Source organism: Heptranchias perlo, chromosome 2 (genome assembly GCF_035084215.1).
Source record: "Heptranchias perlo isolate sHepPer1 chromosome 2, sHepPer1.hap1, whole genome shotgun sequence".
Classification (NCBI taxonomy): Eukaryota; Metazoa; Chordata; class Chondrichthyes; order Hexanchiformes; family Hexanchidae; genus Heptranchias; species Heptranchias perlo.
In genome coordinates this window covers 74396939-74405379 of record NC_090326.1, presented here as the reverse complement: position 1 = coordinate 74405379, position 8441 = coordinate 74396939, and the positions used below count along the sequence as shown (strand labels likewise).

At 48.2% G+C, this 8441-nt stretch overlaps 1 long non-coding RNA gene across 1 annotated transcript; it reads left to right on the top strand.

Annotated features, from left to right (window-relative positions):
• The first annotated feature begins 1844 nt into the window (after positions 1–1844).
• LOC137333777 (uncharacterized) lies at positions 1845–6675 on the top strand. Its single transcript, XR_010965985.1, has 3 exons — positions 1845–2043; positions 2477–2524; positions 5276–6675. It is a non-coding gene; the product is annotated as an uncharacterized lncRNA (long non-coding RNA).
• Positions 6676–8441: the final 1766 nt, after the last annotated feature.

Genomic DNA, 8441 nt, shown 5'->3' with positions numbered 1-8441 from the left:
TTAAAAAACATTGGTTTGGCCAGAACTGGAGTATTATATCCAGTTCTGGGCACTGCACTTTAGGAAAGATGTGAAGGCCTTAGAGAGGGTGCAGAAGAGATTTACTAGAATGATTCCAGGGATGAGGGACTTCAGTTACGAGGATAGACTGGAGAAGCTGGGGTTGTTCTCCTTAGACAGAGAAGGTTGAGAGGAGATATGATAGAGATATTAAAAATCATGAAGGGTCTGAACAGAGTAGATAGAGAGAAACTGTTCCCATTGGCGGAGGGGTCAAGAACAAGAGGACATAGATTAGCAAAAGAACCAAAGCTGACATAAGGAAAATCTTTTTTGCACAGCGAGTGGTTGTGATCTGGAATGCACTGCCCGAGGGGTGGTGGAGGCAGATTCAATCATGGCTTTCAAAAGGGAATTGGATAACTACTTGAAGGGAAAAAATTTGCAAGGCTACGAGGATAGGGCAGGGGAGTGGGACTAGCTGGATTGCTCTTGCAGAGAGCCGGCATGGACTCGACTGGCCGAGTGGCCTTTTTCCGTGCTGTAACCATTCTATGATTCTACAGCCAGAGTTGGAGGACCAAAGGGTGCAGGAGGGAATGTATAAGTGGAAGATGTTGCTAATGTAGGCATAGGAACATAGGAACAGGAGTAGGCCATTCAGCCCCTCGTGCCTGCTCTGCCATTTGATAAGATCATGGTGAGATTTGAAGACAAAGACAAGGATCTTGAATTCAACGCAGTGGGGGACGGGAAACCAGTGTAGATCAGCGAGGATGGGGTAAATGGGCAAGCAGGTCATAGTGCAGGACAGAATGTGTTTGGGCAAGCTGGAGTTTGTAGAAAGTGGATATTAGGAGGTCAGCAAGGAGATAGATGGAGCAATTGATTCTGGATGTGATGAAAGTGTGGATAAGCGGTGGGAGGGGGCTGAGGTAGGAAGGGAGATAGGCAATGCTGTAGAGGTGGAAGTAAGCAGACTTGCCTGGTGGCGTGTATATGGTATGCTCAGTTCTAGGTCAAACACAATATCAAGACTTCACGCTGAGAGAAAGGGTGGAGAGGGGGATGGCATTATTAGCAAGGGAGGGCAATTTGTTGCAGCTGCTGGAAACTGCGGCTTGGCCTTCCTGCTATTCAGCTGAAGGAAGTTACAACTGGTCCGTGACTTGATATCAGACAGGCAGTCAGACAGAATGGAAGTGGTCATGGAGATGGGAGAGGTGGTGAAAAGAAACAGCTGGGTGTTATCAGCGTACATATGGCAGCTGACCCTATGTCTGTGGATGATGTCGCCAAGGAGCAGGGTATAGATTATAAAGATCTTTGGGGGACTCTGGAAGTTACAGTGCAGAGCAGGGAGGAGAAGCCATTGCCGGAGATTCATCTGGATGAAGCCAGACAGCTAGGAATAGAGCTACGAAGGACAATTCCACTGAGATGGGCAATGAGGATGGTATGGTAAACTGTGTCAAACACTCTGGAGAGGGTGAGGAGGACAAGGAGGGATAATGCACCATGGCAATGATCACAGCTGTCATTCATGAGTTTGGATAGGGTTGTTTTGATGCTGTGAGATGAACAGATATCAACAAGGGTGTTGCAGGAGAGATGGGCAAGGAGCTGGGAGATGACAAGGAACATTACAGAACCTTAGAGAGAAAAGGGAAAGTAGACCTGGGGCAATAGTTAGAAAGGAAGTGGGTTTTCTGAGTGGAAGCGGTTTGAGGACGGTGGTCTTGAAGGGGGGAATGACGGTGTCAGAGGCGTTGACAGCGGGGCAGGGAGAGTAGTTTAGTGATCAGGAGGGGAGTGGGGAAGAGTGAGTTCGGAAAAGGCGGGGGGGGGGGGGGAGACGGGTAGAAACCGCACATACTTCTTTCCTTTGAAGTTGAAGAGTTTGTGGCTCCGCGTTCCCGCGGGAGTAATTTAACCACGGTCACGGTTGGGGAGTGCGGGGTCCGGAGGACGTTCACTGCGCCTGAACGGTGAGGCCCGAGGCACCCCGCGATATCCCGTTGCTAATATCGCAGCGACCTTCAGGTAAATGAGGGGCGGGGGATCGGAGGCCGGGGGCGGGGGATCGGAGGCCGGGGAAGGGGAGGCCGGGGGCGGCGAGGCAGGAGGCCGGGGGCGGCCTGTTTTCTTTCAAGGTGCGGTCGGGCGGAACGATCCCGCTCCTCCCGCCGCCACACTCAGGTGAGTAAGTTTTTGGTCTCCGGGTCTGGTCTCACCGGCGCCCCGGTTACCTCCGGGCAAACTCATTCGACAGGCGCCAGGCCCGCTATTTACAGACACAAAGGGCCGACCCCGACCCCGGCCTCAGGCCTGAGGCCTGGACCCTGTCTGACGGATTCTTTCCCTTCATCACTATGGCAGGCGCCGCACTTCCTGCTCAACAGGCCCGGCGTCCCTCAATAATCAGCGCCGCACCGTCACACTGACACATTTAACTTTCACTGAACTTCTCTTCCAGGTCTCCAGTGATGCTCCTCGAGAAATCAAATGTGGTTTCACCCACAAAGTGAGTGCTGGGGAATATATTGAATTTATCACCATGGAAACATTCTGGAACTAAATTACCAGTGGCCCCACTGCTGGCAGGAGGTGGTGATGGGGGGGCTCGGGTGTGGGGGGTTCTGGTGTGGGGGGTTCTGGTGTGGGGGGTTCGGGTGTGGGGGGTTCGGGTGTGGGGGGGTTCTGGTGTTGGGGGTTCGGGGGGGTTCTGGTGTGGGGGGTTCTGGTGTGGGGGGTTCTGGTGTGGGGGGCTCGGGTGTGGGGGGTTCTGGTGTTGGGGGTTCTGGTGTGGGGGGCTCGGGTGTGGGGGGTTCGGGTGTTGGGAGTTCGGGGGGGTTCTGGTGTGGGGGGTTCGGGTGTTGGGAGTTCGGGGGGGTTCTGGTGTGGGGGGTTCGGGTGTTGGGAGTTCGGGGGGGTTCTGGTGTGGGGGGTTCGGGTGTTGGGAGTTCCGGGGGGTTCTGGTGTGGGGGGTTCTGGTGTGGGGGGTTCGGGTGTTGGGAGTTCTGGGGGTTCTGGTGTGGGGGGTTCTGGTGTGGGGGGTTCGGGTGTGGGGAGTTCGGGGGGGTTCGGGTGTTGGGAGTTCGGGGGGTTCTGGTGTGGGGGGTTCGGGTGTTGGGAGTTCCGGGGGGTTCTGGTGTGGGGGGTTCGGGTGTGGGGGGTTTGGGTGTTGGGAGTTCTGGGGGTTCTGGTGTGGGGGGTTCGGGTGTGGGGAGTTCGGGGGGGTTCGGGTGTTGGGAGTTCGGGGGGTTCTGGTGTGGGGGGTTCGGGTGTTGGGGGTTCGGGTGTGGGGGGTTCGGGTGTTGGGAGTTCGGGGGGGTTCTGGTGTGGGGGGTTCGGGTGTTGGGAGTTCCGGGGGGTTCTGGTGTGGGGGGTTCTGGTGTGGGGGGTTCGGGTGTTGGGAGTTCTGGGGGTTCTGGTGTGGGGGGTTCGGGTGTGGGGAGTTCGGGGGGGTTCGGGTGTTGGGAGTTCGGGGGGTTCTGGTGTGGGGGGTTCGGATGTTGGGAGTTCGGGGGGGTTCTGGTGTGGGGGGTTCGGGTGTTGGGAGTTCGGGGGGGTTCTGGTGTGGGGGGTTCGGGTGTTGGGAGTTCGGGGGGGTTCTGGTGTTGGGAGTTCGGGGGGGTTCTGGTGTGGGGGGTTCGGGTGTGGGGAGTTCGGGGGGGTTCGGGTGTTGGGAGTTCGAGAGGATTCGGGTGTGGGGGGTTCGGGTGTTGAGAGTTCAGGGGGGTGTGGGTGTTGGGAGTTTAGGGCTTCGAGGGACAATATCTCGACTTCTATTTGTCCTTCCATTTTACCTGTCTGAATGATATAATCGCCTGGAGTTTCCGGGAAAGGGGGTGGTGGGGGAAGTTCACCCGGTCTACTGTCATAACCTCAACAAAAGATTGGCGGAATCCAAAGAGAAACAAAAGAAATCGTTAAAAAAACGGCTGCTTATGCTGGTCCTCTGGCGAGAGATCAGGAGAACCTTATGGAAATTATTCCCCCAACAATTTACTGCCCATTAGCACCATTTTGTGAACAATTTTGTCGCATAGAGAGACACGACTTGCGTTTATACTGCACTTTTCATTCCCTCGGGATGTCCCAAAGTGCTTCATAGCCAGTGATGTACTTTTGAAAAGTAGTCACTGTTGAAATGTGGGCAAACGTGAACAGCTAGGTCCCACAAACAGCAGTGAGATAAATGACCACATAATCTGATTTTACTGGTGTTGCTTGAGGGATAAATATATCATAGTGAAAGAGGCCAATTGGCCCATCGTGCTTGGGCTGGCTCTTTGAAAGAGCTATCCAATTAGTCACATTCCCCTGCTTTTTCATCATAGCCCTGTGAATTTTTTTCCCTTCAAGTATTTATCCAATTCCCTTTTGAAAGTTACCATTGAATCTGTTTCCACTACCCTTTCAGGAAGTGCATTCCAGATCATCACAATTCACTGGATTAAAAAAATGTTTCCTCGTGTCGCCACTGGCTCTTTTGCCGATTACCTTAAATTTGTGTCTTCTGGTTACCAGTTAGGACTTTGGGAGAATTCCACTGCTTTTCTTGAAATAGTGCCATGGGATCTTTTATGTCTGCCTGAGATGAAGGGGTAGACTATTTTAGCTCCTGGGCCTCATTGAAATAAGTTAGGCCTGACGCGCCCGAACCTAGTGTTTGTAGCTTGGTGCTGGAGGGCATGAGCGAGCGAACGTGGCAGGAGACCACTGTTGGGAACCCATGGGAACGGTCCCTGGTAAAGGTAAGTCTTTGGTGGGGGTGGGGGTGGGGAGTTCCGGAGGCGATTGGTGGAGGGAAGAAAGCCCGGGGCAGTGGGCAGATCTAGATTTCCTTGCGGGGCTTGGAGTAGCAGTTCTTTTTAAAAGATAATTAACTTACATTTTCGTCCCTCTTCTGGGACTGCTGCTTCTTGGTGCTTGTAGTTGCTGGTGGGGCCGCCTCAGGCGCCAACCTCGCTGAGAACGTGTTAAAATGGTGCTGGGGTGTGAATGACATCATAAGACCCTGACTGTTGCATTTCAATCAGGCCCTCGCCTGCCTGGGGCGATGGCTTGAGATGCTGCCTGAATTGCACCAGTAAAAATGGTGAGTGCTGTGAACTGAGTGTGGACCTCAAGGAGATTTGAATGTGGTCTTAAAAATAATGGAATGATTAGACTCTGTCCTTGTTGATAGGCTATTTGAGTTAGATTGGTTAGGGACACCAGTGGATATGTATACAAGTTATGTAGATTCAGGAGGTATTTCTTTTCACAGAGTCGTCAAACTATGGAACAAGTTCCTGGCTCATGCAGTATTTATCTTCTTCAGTTAGCCACGGATGGATCACTTTTCCTGTGGAGTTTTTATTTCTCTGGAATGTATATTCGTTGACACTTATGAAATATTTCTTTAAATGCTTGCCATTGCTTATCTATTGTCATATCTTTTAATCTAATTTCCCAATCAACCTTAGCCAACTCGTCCCTCATACCAATGTAATTGGCTTCATTTAAGTTTAAGACTCTAATTTCGGACTGAAGTACGTCACTCTCAAATTCAGTTTGAAATTCTATCATATTATGATTACTTTTCCCCAGAGGATCCCTTACTGTGAGATTACTAATTAACCATGTCTCATTACACAAGACAAGATCTAAAATAGTCTGTAATCCAGCGATTATTATCTTTTGAGGTTCTGCTTATTAATTTGGACCCTATCTCCTCAAACTCCCTCAGCAAAACCTCATTCCTGGTTCTACCTATGTTGTTGGTTGGATTACAGTTTTGCCTGCCAATCTTTGGTTCCAATTTACCTGAGCCAGATCGGTTCTCAACTCACTGAAATTGGCCCTCCTCCAATTAAGTATTTTTACTCTAGATTGCTCCTTGTCCTTTTCCATAACTAATCTATAAACCTTATGATCCCTGACTGATACTTGCTCCACATGACCCAATTCATTCCCCAGAACCAGATCCAGCACTGCCTCTTTCCTTGTAGGGCCCGAAACATATCGATCAAGAAAGTTGTCCTGAACACACTTCAGAAATTCCTCCCCCACTTTGCCCTTTACACTATTACTATCCCAGCCTATATTAGGATAGTTGAAGTCCCCTTGTAAGGAAAGCACTAAACAAGCTTTCCATATAATTATAAACCTAAGTTACATTATTATAAATCTTATGTTAAAGTGAAATATATGTTAAGTCAGATGTGAACAAAGTGCTAGCTGTCTGTATCAAAACAACTTTCTCACGACCTTGTGAGAGAAAGCCACTTTGGTTACCTAGCATTTGGGCCATCTTAATGGTGGTATCACTGAAGGAATGCAAAAGGGAGTTAGGATAGGTCTGTGAGAATTGATGTTGGGATTATGGGAGTAAGACTGATAGCCTCCTTTTTGAGACAGAGCAGATGATTGATGGGAAGCTCAGACATACAGAGTTGTTTGTCTTTAAAACATATATAAGTGAGATGTTTTTCGATAACTAGCCATAATGTTCTCTGGACACAGCTGGACTGCCCATGGATCAGGCTACCAAAGACACGTTTTGGAGTCTACTGTTTCGTGAACAATTAGCCAGGTTGTATCAATCTAACCAGCGTACTTAATTGTACTATCGTATTTTAAACATCTCTGCTACTTGTTTTAACTTCTTAATAAAGCTATTATACTTTGGCACCAACAGCCTCACTGCCTTTATTTAAGGACAAGGACAGTATTTTATATTCTCTCCTCTTCTGCTCTCCTACCTTCCAAATGCTCCAATACTGGGCTAAGAAAGGAAGTGAGCAACCAGCTACCAGATTCTGTCCATTCTGCTCTTGAGCTAGCCAGTAGGGCATGTGTGTGAGAATGTCCCATGGTGACTTGCTGTCTAGTTTTTGCTCTTTCCATCCCTATGGGGACGTGACTGTTTATGTTTAGCTTCTCTCTCATCACCACAGCCACGATCAGGGACTTGTTGGATAAACAAATTAGGCATGAACCTGCATCAGAACACTAATGAGCTGCTACCAACATCATTTTTTTTTAATGAAGGCAAAAAGATTATGCTAGATGTGGTTACCACTGCAAACATTAGTATTAACTTATGAACTTGCGATATTAATTTAACTAGACTGTGATGCAACGCTGAGATGACATTTTTTTCTTCTATAATTTTGAAATACCTAATGGACATCAGGTGATTAATATTCCTTGCTATCTCTAAACTGACTGTTTTTTGTAACAGATAAGAAATAATCATAGAGCTGATATAATCTACTCTCTGAAAATACTGTATTACTTAGAGAAGCTGCTTGAGTGGTGGGTGGGCCCCGATCAAATTACTATTTCAGACATTGTTGCACTTACTACAGATGAGATTTCAGAGTAGGCCATTGTTCATTCATAGCCCACAGGGGGAAATTATATAATTTTCAAATTGCTTCATCGTCATTGTAAACTTTTTTCTCTGTTACCCTTTCCAACATCTGGAGATGAGAGTTGTCAGCACCTTCTCAAACTTCCTACCTCCTATTCATCCTGGCTTTGGACCAGGGAAGCTTGGCCCACAAGAGTAAGTAAAAGCTATGAGCGTTATAGGGCTCCAAGCACTAAGTTGTACTTTCAGTTACTCTGCCATGTGTTTTTGCTGACTTGGGAGCTCATATTGAGAAGATCTGAGACTATAATGAAAAGCACAGATGAGACTGAATATCATTTTCCCTAAAGCAAATAATATTGCTGTCACTAGAAAGCTGTAAAAAGAAAAGTTGCGCCAAATGAATTCATTGTTATACTTTCTCTTATCCTCCCATTGTTAATGTGTATTTATTTTTATTTCACTTGAATATTTCCTTCCTCTCTCTTTATCCATTCCAGACCTCTGTCTTAAGCTGTTCAAGAGGCAGCAATGAGAGGCCCTACAACCCTCCAAGATCTCTGCGCTCCTCCAATTCTGGCCTCTTGCGCATCCCTGATTTCTACTGCTCCACCATTGGCAGCCATGCCTTTAGCTGCCTCAGCCCTAAACTCTGGAATTTCCTCCCTAAACCTCCATCTCTCTCCCTCTCTTTCCTAAAAACCTGCCTCTTTGACCTACTGTCCTAATATCTCTTTATGTGGCTCAGTGTCAAATTTTGTCTGATAACGCTCTTGTGAAGCGCCTTGGGACATTTTACTATGTTAAAGGCGCTATATAATGCAAGTTGTTGTTTTAAGAGCAGCCAAGGAGTTTGGAGAAATTGCTTTCCCCGCCGCTCCTTGTGTTGAAACATCTAGCCCTTGCTAGGTTTCTTTCCTAATGGGTTGACAAGGATCAGGACCATCTTACCCTTTGCCTCAACAGTAGACGTAGAGTCGCAGCATAAGTATTATTGTTTTTCCTTGGGTAAGGAAGAGCATCTACTTTGGACTATTAAATAAAATATTCTATCTGAGTGCTCTGGAGCTGGGCA